Raw genomic sequence first — 12,182 nt, forward strand, 5'->3', positions numbered from 1 at the left:
TTTCAACGGGGAATAATTGCCCTGTTTTTCTGTCATTTGTGATAATTGGTATCCTGTTAGTTATCGTTTCGGCGTGACTTGGCATATATAAGTCAGGTGCTTCTATATGACTTTTGAAGCTGCATTCATGAACGAATTCCAGTAGTTAAATAAATTGCGATATATGCCAATAAATGAGACAGAACGGGCTCGTCCGGGATTTGAACCCGGGACCTCTCGCACCCAAAGCGAGAATCATACCCCTAGACCAACGAGCCACTCTGTAACGCGGAAAAAACATAAAGACTTATTCATATTGAGAATCTCTGATACCACCGATATTTGTTACGCGTATTATCTTGTTAATTGAGGTAAGAGGTATGTGAATAAATTGTAAATAAGCCAAATTTGACCACTATAATATGTCACTTGATTTCACCCATTAAACACTAACTTTTGTTTCTACTTTAAATGATCGAAAACTGGGATTCAACACACATCGAACTTGTTCACACCCATGGATCAATAGGTATAAATTGTACCTGAAGCCATCGCGTGGCTCGTTGGACTAGGGGGAAGTAAATCAAAGCCGCATCACGAAACGGAATAATGAATTGTGCCAGTTAGAATCCGCAGCTGGATTCAAACCGCTCTTTAATGAGGCGATATAATCATTATGATATAACTTCTTCGACAAGTAATTATTGGCATGTCGTTTGTAAGTCGTGATATTTGGTATTCCGAAAAATTTGGTTTCAACGCGACCTCACACATTACAGTTGTATAATGCTTCCTAAAAACAGGAAATGCCTTTCATGACATTAACAAGCAGTAGATGCGTATAAATCCAGAAAGTTGAGCTCGTCCGGGATTTGAACCCGGGACCTCTCGCACCCTAAGCGAGAATCATACCCCTAGACCAACGAGCCGAGCGGAAGGATTAGTTACACATAGGACGTTATTGTCGTATAACTTATCGATGATATTACCCTGTAACCACTGTCTTCTATGCGTTATCAACTCATCCGTCAGTTAAAGTCGATAAAGACGCAGTATATGACTTTTCTACCCTTATCAACTTATCTGTCATTTAAATTCGATAACACGTACATACAAACGGTTGGCTATTGACAGATATTTCTAATAGTACCTGTTTCATAGAACCTATAAAAATTTAACGCTACCTGTTGGAGCTGTAAATGCAACCGGGTTGGCCGAGTGGTTAAGGCGTTGGACTTAAGTTCCAATGGGCGAGTGTCCGCGTGGGTTCGAACCCCACACCCGGTAGTTTTGCGACAAAGAACGTCTTCATTTTGGTTTCTTTGAGAATGCTTTGGTTGAAATATTGCGGTTCCTTGTCAACAGTGGTAACAACCTGTGAAGAAACATGCAGATTACGTATCAATGTCTTGAAATTGATGTAAAGTTCTGAACAACAATTATTGAACACAAATATGCCTTTTCTATTTGTTATCAACCCATCCGTCAGTTAAAGTCGATAAAGACGCAGTGCAAATCACAACTTCAAAGCAGGCGTCGAGATGAACAGCGTAGGAAAATTTTCAACGGGGGATAATTGCCCTGTTTTTCTGTCATTTGTGATAATTGGTATCCTGTTAATTATCGCTTCGGCGTGACTTGGCATATATAAGTCAGGTGCTTCTAAATTACTTTTGAAGCTGCAATCATGAACGAATTCCAGTAATTAAATAAATTGCGATTTATGCCAATAAATGAGACAGAACGGGCTCGTCCGGGATTTGAACCCGGGACCTCTCGCACCCAAAGCGAGAATCATACCCCTAGACCAACGAGCCACTCTGTAACGCAGAAGAAACATAAAGACTTATTCCTATTGAGAATCCCTGATACCACCTAATTATATTTTCTTCGCAAAATAATTAGAGCTCGATATTTGTTACGTGTGTTATCTTGTAAATTGAGGTAAGAGGTATGTGAATGAATGGTAAATAAGCCACATTTGAGCGCTATAATATGTCACTTAATTTCACCCATTAAACAATAACTTTTGTTTCTACTTTAAATGGTCGAAAACTGGGATTCAACACACATTGAACTTGTTCACACCCATGGATCAATAGATATAAAGTGTACCTGAAGCCATCGCGTGGCTCGTTGGACTAGGGGAAAGTAAATCAAAGCCGCATCACGAAACGGAATAATGAATTGTGCCAGTTGGAATCCGCAGCTGGATTCAACCGGCTCTTTCATGAGGCGATATAATCATTATGATATAACTTCTTCGACAAGTAATTATTGGCATGTCGTTTCTAAGTTGTGATATTTGGTATTCCGAGAAATTTGGTTTCAACGCGACCTCACACATTACAGTTGTACTACTTTCCTGACATTAACAAGCAGTAGATGTGTATAAGATACAGAAAGTTGGGCTCGTCCGGGATTTGAACCCGGGTCCTCTCGCACCCTAAGCGAAAATCATACCCCTAGACCAACGAACCGAGCGTAAGGATTAGTTTTACATAGGCCGTTAATGTCGTATAACTTATCTATGATATTACCCTGTAACCACTGTCTTCTATGCGTTATCAACTCATCCGTCAGTTAAAGTCGATAAAGACGCAGTATATGCCTTTTCTACCCTTATCAACTTAACTGTCATTTAAATTCGATAACACGTACATACAAACGGTTGGCTATTGACAGATATTTCTATTAGTACCTGTTTAATAGAACCTATAAAAACTTATCGCTACCTGTTGGAGCTGTAAATGCAACCGGGTTGGCCGAGTGGTTAAGGCGTTGGACTTAAGTTCCAATGGGCGAGTGTCCGCGTGGGTTCGAACCCCACAACCGGTAGTTTTGCGACAAAGAACGTCTACATTTTGGTTTCTTTGAGAATGCTCTGGTTGAAATATTGCGGTTCCTTGTCAACAGTGGTAATAACCTGTGAAGAAACATGCAGATTACGTATCAATGTCTTGAAATTGATGTAAAGTTCTGAACAACAATTATTGAACACAAATATGCCTTTTCTATTTGTTATCAACCCATCCGTCAGTTAAAGTCGATAAAGACGCAGTGCAAATCACAACTTCAAAGCAGGCGTCGAGATGAACAGCGTAGGAAAATTTTCAACGGGGGATAATTGCCCTGTTTTTCTGTCATTTGTGATAATTGGTATCCTGTTAATTATCGCTTCGGCGTGACTTGGCATATATAAGTCAGGTGCTTCTAAATTACTTTTGAAGCTGCAATCATGAACGAATTCCAGTAATTAAATAAATTGCGATTTATGCCAATAAATGAGACAGAACGGGCTCGTCCGGGATTTGAACCCGGGACCTCTCGCACCCAAAGCGAGAATCATACCCCTAGACCAACGAGCCACTCTGTAACGCAGAAGAAACATAAAGACTTATTCCTATTGAGAATCCCTGATACCACCTAATTATATTTTCTTCGCAAAATAATTGGAGCTCGATATTTGTTACGTGTGTTATCTTGTAAATTGAGGTAAGAGGTATGTGAATGAATTGTAAATAAGCCACATTTGAGCACTATAATATGTCACTTAATTTCACCCATTAAACAATAACTTTTGTTTCTACTTTAAATGGTCGAAAACTGGGATTCAACACACATTGAACTTGTTCACACCCATGGATCAATAGATATAAAGTGTACCTGAAGCCATCGCGTGGCTCGTTGGACTAGGGGAAAGTAAATCAAAGCCGCATCACGAAACGGAATAATGAATTGTGCCAGTTGGAATCCGCAGCTGGATTCAACCGGCTCTTTCATGAGGCGATATAATCATTATGATATAACTTCTTCGACAAGTAATTATTGGCATGTCGTTTCTAAGTTGTGATATTTGGTATTCCGAGAAATTTGGTTTCAACGCGACCTCACACATTACAGTTGTATAATGCTTCCTAAAAACAAGAAATGCATTTCATGACATTAACAAGCAGTAGATGTGTATAAGATACAGAAAGTTGGGCTCGTCCGGGATTTGAACCCGGGACCTCTCGCACCCTAAGCGAGAATCATACCCCTAGACCAACGAACCGAGCGTAAGGATTAGTTTTACATAGGCCGTTAATGTCGTATAACTTATCTATGATATTACCCTGTAACCACTGTCTTCTATGCGTTATCAACTCATCCGTCAGTTAAAGTCGATAAAGACGCAGTATATGCCTTTTCTACCCATATCAACTTATCTGTCATTTATATTCGATAACACGTACATACAAACGGTTGGCTATTGACAGATATTTCTAATAGTACCTGTTTCATAGAACCTATAAAAATTTAACGCTACCTGTTGGAGCTGTAAATGCAACCGGGTTGGTCGAGTGGTTAAGGCGTTGGACTTAAGTTCCCATGGGCGAGTGTCCTCGTGGGTTCGAACCCCACACCCGGTAGTTTTGCGACAAAGAACGTCTACCTTTTGGTTTCTTTGAGAATGCTCTGGTTGAAATATTGCGGTTCCTTGTCAACAGTGGTAATAACCTGTGAAGAAACATGCAGATTACGTATCAATGTCTTGAAATTGATGTAAAGTTCTGAACAACAATTATTGAACACAAATATGCCTTTTCTATTTGTTATCAACCCATCCGTCAGTTAAAGTCGATAAAGACGTAGTGCAAATCACAACTTCAAAGCAGGCGTCGAGATGAACAGCGTAGGAAAATTTTCAACGGGGGATAATTGCCCTGTTTTTCTGTCATTTGTGATAATTGGTATCCTGTTAATTATCGCTTCGGCGTGACTTGGCATATATAAGTCAGGTGCTTCTAGATTACTTCTGAAGCTGCAATCATGAACGAATTCCAGTAATTAAATAAATTGCGATTTATGCCAATAAATGAGACAGAACGGGCTCGTCCGGGATTTGAACCCGGGACCTCTCGCACCCAAAGCGAGAATCATACCCCTAGACCAACGAGCCACTCTGTAACGCAGAAGAAACATAAAGACTTATTCCTATTGAGAATCCCTGATACCACCTAATTATATTTTCTTCGCAAAATAATTAGAGCTCGATATTTGTTACGTGTGTTATCTTGTAAATTGAGGTAAGAGGTATGTGAATGAATTGTAAATAAGCCACATTTGAGCACTATAATATGTCACTTAATTTCACCCATTAAACAATAACTTTTGTTTCTACTTTAAATGGTCGAAAACTGGGATTCAACACACATTGAACTTGTTCACACCCATGGATAAATAGGTATAAAGTGTACCTGAAGCCATCGCGTGGCTCGTTGGACTAGGGGAAAGTAAATCAAAGCCGCATCACGAAACGGAATAATGAATTGTGCCAGTTGGAATCAGCAGCTGGATTCAACCGGCTCTTTCATGAGGCGATATAATCATTATGATATAACTTCTTCGACAAGTAATTATTGGCATGTCGTTTCTAAGTTGTGATATTTGGTATTCCGAGAAATTTGGTTTCAACGCGACCTCACACATTACAGTTGTATAATGCTTCCTAAAAACAAGAAATGCATTTCATGACATTAACAAGCAGTAGATGTGTATAAGATACAGAAAGTTGGACTCGTCCGGGATTTGAACCCGGGACCTCTCGCACCCTAAGCGAGAATCATACCCCTAGACCAACGAACCGAGCGGAAGGATTAGTTTTACATAGGCCGTTAATGTCGTATAACTTATCTATGATATTACCCTGTAACCACTGTCTTCTATGCGTTATCAACTCATCCGTCAGTTAAAGTCGATAAAGACGCAGTTTATGCCTTTTCTACCCTTATCAACTTATCTGTCATTTAAATTCGATAACACGTACATACAAACGGTTGGCTATTGACAGATATTTCTAATAGTACCTGTTTCATAGAACCTATAAAAATTTAACGCTACCTGTTGGAGCTGTAAATGCAACCGGGTTGGTCGAGTGGTTAAGGCGTTGGACTTAAGTTCCCATGGGCGAGTGTCCGCGTGGGTTCGAATCCCACACCCGGTAGTTTTGCGACAAAGAACGTCTACATTTTGGTTTCTTTGAGAATGCTCTCGTTGAAACATTGCGGTTTCTTGTCAACATTGGTAACAACCTGTGAAGAAACATGCAGATTACGTATCAATGTCTTGAAATTGAAGTAAAGTTCTGAACAACAATTATTGAACACAAATATGCCTTTTCTATTTGTTATCAACCCATCCGTCAGTTAAAGTCGATAAAGACGCAGTGCAAATCACAACTTCAAAGCAGGCGTCGAGATGAACAGCGTAGGAAAATTTTCAACGGGGAATAATTGCCCTGTTTTTCTGTCATTTGTGATAATTGGTATCCTGTTAATTATCGCTTCGGCGTGACTTGGCATATATAAGTCAGGTGCTTCTAGATTACTTTTGAAGCTGCAATCATGAACGAATTCCAGTAATTAAATAAATTGCGATTTATGCTAATAGATGTAACAGAACGGGCTCGTCCGGGATTTGAACCCGGGACCTCTCGCACCCGAAGCGAGAATCATACCCCTAGACCAACGATCCACTCTGTAACGCAGAAAAAACATAAAGACTTATCCTTTTTAAGAATCTCTGATACCACCTAATTATATTTTCTTCGCAAAATAATTAGAGCTCGATATTTGTTACGTGTGTTATTTTGTTAATTGAGGTAAAAGGTATGTGAATAAATAGTAAATAAGCCAAATTTGAGCACTATAATATGTCACTTAATTTCACCCATTAAACAATTACTTTTGTTTCTACTTTAAATGGTCGAAAACTGGGATTCAACACACATCGAACTTGTTCACACCCATGGATCAATAGGTATAAAGTGTACCTGATGCTATCGCGTGGCTCGTTGGACTAGGGGAAAGTAAATCAAAGCCGCATCACGAAACGGAATAATAAATTGTGCCAGTTAGAATCCGCAGCTTGATTCAAACCGCTATTTCATGAGGCGATATAATCATTATGATATAACTTCTTCGACAAGTAATTATTGGCATGTCGTTTGTAAGTTGTGATATTTGGTAATCGGAGAAATTTGGTTTCAACGCGACCTCACACATTACAGTTGTATAATGCTTCCTAAAAACAAGAAATGCCTTTCATGACATTAACAAGCAGTTGATGCGTATAAATCCAGAAAGTTGGGCTCGTCCGGGATTTGAACCCGGGACCTCTCGCACCCTAAGCGAGAATCATACCCCTAGACCAACGAGCCGAGCAGAAGGGTTAGTTACACATAGGCCGTTATTGTCGTATAACTTATCTATGATATTACCCTGTAACCACTGTCTTCTATGCGTTATCAACTCATCCGTCAGTTAAAGTCGATAAAGACGCAGTATATGCTTTTTCTACCCTTGTCAACTTATCTGTCATTTAAATTCGATAACACGTACATACAAACGGTTGGCTATTGACAGATATTTCTAATAGTACCTGTTTCATAGAACCTATAAAAATTTACCGCTACCTGTTGGAGCTGTAAATGCAACCGGGTTGGTCGAGTGGTTAAGGCGTTGGACTTAAGTTCACATGGGCGAGTGTCCGCGTGGGTTCGAATCCCACACCCGGTAGTTTTGCGACAAAGAACGTCTACATTTTGGTTTCTTTGAGAATGCTCTGGTTGAAACATTGCGGTTCCTTGTCAACATTGGTAACAACCTGTGAAGAAACATGCAGATTACGTATCAATGTCTTGAAATTGAAGTAAAGTTCTGAACAACAATTATTGAACACAAATATGCCTTTTCTATTTGTTATCAACCCATCCGTCAGTTAAAGTCGATAAAGACGCAGTGCAAATCACAACTTCAAAGCAGGCGTCGAGATGAACAGCGTAGGAAAATTTTCAACGGGGAATAATTGCCCTGTTTTTCTGTCATTTGTGATAATTGGTATCCTGTTAATTATCGCTTCGGCGTGACTTGGCATTAATAAGTCAGGTGCTTCTAGATTACTTTTGAAGCTGCAATCATGAACGAATTCCAGTAATTAAATAAATTGCGATTTATGCCAATAAATGAAACAGAACGGGCTCGTCCGGGATTTTAACCCGGGAACTCTCGCACCCGAAGCGAGAATCATAACCCTAGGGCCTAGACCAACGAGCCACTCTGTAACGCAGAAGAAACATAAAGACTTATCCTTATTAAGAATCTCTAATACCACCTAATTATATTTTCTTCGCAAAATAATTAGAGCTCGATATTTGTTACACGTGTTATCTTGTTAATTGAGGTAAAAGGTATGTGAATAAATAGTAAATAAGCCAAATTTGAGCACTATAATATGTCACTTAATTTCACCCATTAAACAATTACTTTTGTTTCTACTTTAAATGGTCGAAAACTGGGATTCAACACACATTGAACTTGTTCACACCCATGGATCAATAGGTATAAAGTGTACCTGAAGCCATCGCGTGGCTCGTTGGACTAGGGGAAAGTAAATCAAAGCCGCATCACGAAACGGAATAATGAATTGTGCCAGTTGGAATCCGCAGCTGGATTCAACCCGCTCTTTCATGAGGCGATATAATCATTATGATATAACTTCTTCGACAAGTAATTATTGGTATGTCGTTTGTAAGTTGTGATATTTGGTATTCCGAGAAATTTGGTTACAACGCGACCTCACACATTAGAGTTGTATAATGCTTCCTAAAAACAAGAAATGCCTTTCATGACATTAACAAGCAGTAGACGCGTATAAATCCAGAAAGTTGGGCTTGTCCGGGATTTGAACCCGGGACCTCTCGCACCCTAAGCGAGAATCACACCCCTAGACCAACGAGCCGAGCGGAAGGATCATTTACACATAGGCCGTTATCGTCGTATAACTTATCTATGATATTACCCTGTAACCACTGTCTTCTATGCGTTATCAACTCATCCGTCATTTAAATTCGATAACTCGTACATACAAACGGTTGGCTATTGACAGATATTTCTAATAGTACCTGTTTCATAGAACCTATAAAAATCTAACGCTACCTGTTGGAGCTGTAAATGCAACCGGGTTGGCCGAGTGGTTAAGGCGTTGGACTTAAGTTCCAATGGGCGAGTGTCCGCGTGGGTTCGAACCCCACACCCGGTAGTTTTGCGACAAAGAACGTCTTCATTTTGGTTTCTTTGAGAATGCTTTGGTTGAAATATTGCGGTTCCTTGTCAACAGTGGTAACAACCTGTGAAGAAACATGCAGATTACGTATCAATGTCTTGAAATTGATGTAAAGTTCTGAACAACAATTATTGAACACAAATATGCCTTTTCTATTTGTTATCAACCCATCCGTCAGTTAAAGTCGATAAAGACGCAGTGCAAATCACAACTTCAAAGCAGGCGTCGAGATGAACAGCGTAGGAAAATTTTCAATGGGGAATAATTGCCCTGTTTTTCTGTCATTTGTGATAATTGGTATCCTGTTAGTTATCGCTTCGGCGTGACTTGGCATATATAAGTCAGGTGCTTCTATATGACTTTTGAAGCTGCATTCATGAACGAATTCCAGTAGTTAAATAAATTGCGATATATGCCAATAAATGAGACAGAACGGGCTCGTCCGGGATTTGAACCCGGGACCTCTCGCACCCAAAGCGAGAATCATACCCCTAGACCAACGAGCCACTCTGTAACGCGGAAAAAATATAAAGACTTATTCATATTGAGAATCTCTGATACCACCGATATTTGTTACGCGTATTATCTTGTTAATTGAGGTAAGAGGTATGTGAATAAATTGTAAATAAGCCAAATTTGACCACTATAATATGTCACTTGATTTCACCCATTAAACACTAACTTTTGTTTCTACTTTAAATGATCGAAAACTGGGATTCAACACACATCGAACTTGTTCACACCCATGGATCAATAGGTATAAATTGTACCTGAAGCCATCGCGTGGCTCGTTGGACTAGGGGGAAGTAAATCAAAGCCGCATCACGAAACGGAATAATGAATTGTGCCAGTTAGAATCCGCAGCTGGATTCAAACCGCTCTTTAATGAGGCGATATAATCATTATGATATAACTTCTTCGACAAGTAATTATTGGCATGTCGTTTGTAAGTCGTGATATTTGGTATTCCGAAAAATTTGGTTTCAACGCGACCTCACACATTATAGTTGTATAATGCTTCCTAAAAACAGGAAATGCCTTTCATGACATTAACAAGCAGTAGATGCGTATAAATCCAGAAAGTTGAGCTCGTCCGGGATTTGAACCCGGGACCTCTCGCACCCTAAGCGAGAATCATACCCCTAGACCAACGAGCCGAGCGGAAGGATTAGTTACACATAGGACGTTATTGTCGTATAACTTATCGATGATATTACCCTGTAACCACTGTCTTCTATGCGTTATCAACTCATCCGTCAGTTAAAGTCGATAAAGACGCAGTATATGACTTTTCTACCCTTATCAACTTATCTGTCATTTAAATTCGATAACACGTACATACAAACGGTTGGCTATTGACAGATATTTCTAATAGTACCTGTTTCATAGAACCTATAAAAATTTAACGCTACCTGTTGGAGCTGTAAATGCAACCGGGTTGGCCGAGTGGTTAAGGCGTTGGACTTAAGTTCCAATGGGCGAGTGTCCGCGTGGGTTCGAACCCCACACCCGGTAGTTTTGCGACAAAGAACGTCTTCATTTTGGTTTCTTTGAGAATGCTTTGGTTGAAATATTGCGGTTCCTTGTCAACAGTGGTAACATCCTGTGAAGAACATGCAGATTACGTATCAATGTCTTGAAATTGAAGTAAAGTTCTTAACAACAATTATTGAACACATATATGCCTTTTCTATTTGTTATCAACCCATCAGTCAGTTAAAGTCGATAAAGACGCAGTGCAAATCACAACTTCAAAGCAGGCGTCGAGATGAACAGCGTAGGAAAATTTTCAACGGGGAATAATTGCCCTGTTTTTCTGTCATTTGTGATAATTGGTATCCTGTTAGTTATCGCTTCGGCGTGACTTGGCATATATAAGTCAGGTGCTTCTATATGACTTTTGAAGCTGCATTCATGAACGAATTCCAGTAGTTAAATAAATTGCGATATATGCCAATAAATGAGACAGAACGGGCTCGTCCGGGATTTGAACCCGGGACCTCTCGCACCCAAAGCGAGAATCATACCCCTAGACCAACGAGCCACTCTGTAACGCGGAAAAAACATAAAGACTTATTCATATTGAGAATCTCTGATACCACCGATATTTGTTACGCGTATTATCTTGTTAATTGAGGTAAGAGGTATGTGAATAAATTGTAAATAAGCCAAATTTGACCACTATAATATGTCACTTGATTTCACCCATTAAACACTAACTTTTGTTTCTACTTTAAATGATCGAAAACTGGGATTCAACACACATCGAACTTGTTCACACCCATGGATCAATAGGTATAAAGTGTACCTGAAGCCATCGCGTGGCTCGTTGGACTAGGGGGAAGTAAATCAAAGCCGCATCACGAAACGGAATAATGAATTGTGCCAGTTAGAATCCGCAGCTGGATTCAAACCGCTCTTTAATGAGGCGATATAATCATTATGATATAACTTCTTCGACAAGTAATTATTGGCATGTCGTTTGTAAGTCGTGATATTTGGTATTCCGAAAAAGTTGGTTTCAACGCGACCTCACACATTACAGTTGTATAATGCTTCCTAAAAACAGGAAATGCCTTTCATGACATTAACAAGCAGTAGATGCGTATAAATCCAGAAAGTTGAGCTCGTCCGGGATTTGAACCCGGGACCTCTCGCACCCTAAGCGAGAATCATACCCCTAGACCAACGAGCCGAGCGGAAGGATTAGTTACACATAGGACGTTATTGTCGTATAACTTATCGATGATATTACCCTGTAACCACTGTCTTCTATGCGTTATCAACTCATCCGTCAGTTAAAGTCGATAAAGACGCAGTATATGACTTTTCTACCCTTATCAACTTATCTGTCATTTAAATTCGATAACACGTACATACAAACGGTTGGCTATTGACAGATATTTCTAATAGTACCTGTTTCATAGAACCTATAAAAATTTAACGCTACCTGTTGGAGCTGTAAATGCAACCGGGTTGGCCGAGTGGTTAAGGCGTTCGACTTAAGTTCCAATGGGCGAGTGTCCGCGTGTGTTCGAACCCCACACCCGGTAGTTTTGCGACAAAGAACGTCTACATTTTGGTTTCTTTTAGAATGC

At 39.8% G+C, this 12,182-nt stretch overlaps 22 non-coding genes across 22 annotated transcripts; 8 read left to right on the top strand and 14 right to left on the bottom strand.

Annotated features, from left to right (window-relative positions):
• Positions 1-185: 185 nt before the first annotated feature.
• Positions 186-257, bottom strand: Trnap-ugg (transfer RNA proline (anticodon UGG)). The gene has a single exon. It is a non-coding gene; the product is annotated as a tRNA-Pro (tRNA).
• A 578-nt stretch (positions 258-835) lies between these two features.
• Trnap-agg (transfer RNA proline (anticodon AGG)) lies at positions 836-908 on the bottom strand. Its single transcript has one exon. It is a non-coding gene; the product is annotated as a tRNA-Pro (tRNA).
• Positions 909-1,183: 275 nt separating this feature from the next.
• Positions 1,184-1,266, top strand: Trnal-uaa (transfer RNA leucine (anticodon UAA)). The gene has a single exon. It is a non-coding gene; the product is annotated as a tRNA-Leu (tRNA).
• A 458-nt stretch (positions 1,267-1,724) lies between these two features.
• On the bottom strand, positions 1,725-1,796 carry Trnap-ugg (transfer RNA proline (anticodon UGG)). Its single transcript has one exon. It is a non-coding gene; the product is annotated as a tRNA-Pro (tRNA).
• Positions 1,797-2,387: 591 nt separating this feature from the next.
• Positions 2,388-2,459, bottom strand: Trnap-agg (transfer RNA proline (anticodon AGG)). The gene has a single exon. It is a non-coding gene; the product is annotated as a tRNA-Pro (tRNA).
• Positions 2,460-2,734: 275 nt separating this feature from the next.
• Trnal-uaa (transfer RNA leucine (anticodon UAA)) lies at positions 2,735-2,817 on the top strand. Its single transcript has one exon. It is a non-coding gene; the product is annotated as a tRNA-Leu (tRNA).
• Positions 2,818-3,275: 458 nt separating this feature from the next.
• Trnap-ugg (transfer RNA proline (anticodon UGG)) lies at positions 3,276-3,347 on the bottom strand. Its single transcript has one exon. It is a non-coding gene; the product is annotated as a tRNA-Pro (tRNA).
• Positions 3,348-3,961: 614 nt separating this feature from the next.
• Positions 3,962-4,033, bottom strand: Trnap-agg (transfer RNA proline (anticodon AGG)). Its single transcript has one exon. It is a non-coding gene; the product is annotated as a tRNA-Pro (tRNA).
• Positions 4,034-4,308: 275 nt separating this feature from the next.
• Trnal-uaa (transfer RNA leucine (anticodon UAA)) lies at positions 4,309-4,391 on the top strand. The gene has a single exon. It is a non-coding gene; the product is annotated as a tRNA-Leu (tRNA).
• Positions 4,392-4,849: 458 nt separating this feature from the next.
• On the bottom strand, positions 4,850-4,921 carry Trnap-ugg (transfer RNA proline (anticodon UGG)). Its single transcript has one exon. It is a non-coding gene; the product is annotated as a tRNA-Pro (tRNA).
• A 614-nt stretch (positions 4,922-5,535) lies between these two features.
• On the bottom strand, positions 5,536-5,607 carry Trnap-agg (transfer RNA proline (anticodon AGG)). Its single transcript has one exon. It is a non-coding gene; the product is annotated as a tRNA-Pro (tRNA).
• A 275-nt stretch (positions 5,608-5,882) lies between these two features.
• Positions 5,883-5,965, top strand: Trnal-uaa (transfer RNA leucine (anticodon UAA)). The gene has a single exon. It is a non-coding gene; the product is annotated as a tRNA-Leu (tRNA).
• A 458-nt stretch (positions 5,966-6,423) lies between these two features.
• Trnap-cgg (transfer RNA proline (anticodon CGG)) lies at positions 6,424-6,495 on the bottom strand. The gene has a single exon. It is a non-coding gene; the product is annotated as a tRNA-Pro (tRNA).
• Positions 6,496-7,108: 613 nt separating this feature from the next.
• Positions 7,109-7,180, bottom strand: Trnap-agg (transfer RNA proline (anticodon AGG)). The gene has a single exon. It is a non-coding gene; the product is annotated as a tRNA-Pro (tRNA).
• A 275-nt stretch (positions 7,181-7,455) lies between these two features.
• Trnal-uaa (transfer RNA leucine (anticodon UAA)) lies at positions 7,456-7,538 on the top strand. Its single transcript has one exon. It is a non-coding gene; the product is annotated as a tRNA-Leu (tRNA).
• Positions 7,539-8,977: 1,439 nt separating this feature from the next.
• On the top strand, positions 8,978-9,060 carry Trnal-uaa (transfer RNA leucine (anticodon UAA)). Its single transcript has one exon. It is a non-coding gene; the product is annotated as a tRNA-Leu (tRNA).
• Positions 9,061-9,518: 458 nt separating this feature from the next.
• Positions 9,519-9,590, bottom strand: Trnap-ugg (transfer RNA proline (anticodon UGG)). Its single transcript has one exon. It is a non-coding gene; the product is annotated as a tRNA-Pro (tRNA).
• A 578-nt stretch (positions 9,591-10,168) lies between these two features.
• Positions 10,169-10,241, bottom strand: Trnap-agg (transfer RNA proline (anticodon AGG)). Its single transcript has one exon. It is a non-coding gene; the product is annotated as a tRNA-Pro (tRNA).
• Positions 10,242-10,516: 275 nt separating this feature from the next.
• On the top strand, positions 10,517-10,599 carry Trnal-uaa (transfer RNA leucine (anticodon UAA)). Its single transcript has one exon. It is a non-coding gene; the product is annotated as a tRNA-Leu (tRNA).
• A 457-nt stretch (positions 10,600-11,056) lies between these two features.
• Trnap-ugg (transfer RNA proline (anticodon UGG)) lies at positions 11,057-11,128 on the bottom strand. Its single transcript has one exon. It is a non-coding gene; the product is annotated as a tRNA-Pro (tRNA).
• A 578-nt stretch (positions 11,129-11,706) lies between these two features.
• On the bottom strand, positions 11,707-11,779 carry Trnap-agg (transfer RNA proline (anticodon AGG)). Its single transcript has one exon. It is a non-coding gene; the product is annotated as a tRNA-Pro (tRNA).
• Positions 11,780-12,054: 275 nt separating this feature from the next.
• Positions 12,055-12,137, top strand: Trnal-uaa (transfer RNA leucine (anticodon UAA)). Its single transcript has one exon. It is a non-coding gene; the product is annotated as a tRNA-Leu (tRNA).
• The last annotated feature ends 45 nt before the right edge of the window (positions 12,138-12,182 follow it).

The sequence above is a fragment of the Styela clava genome, chromosome 9 (assembly GCF_964204865.1).
Source record: "Styela clava chromosome 9, kaStyClav1.hap1.2, whole genome shotgun sequence".
Classification (NCBI taxonomy): Eukaryota; Metazoa; Chordata; class Ascidiacea; order Stolidobranchia; family Styelidae; genus Styela; species Styela clava.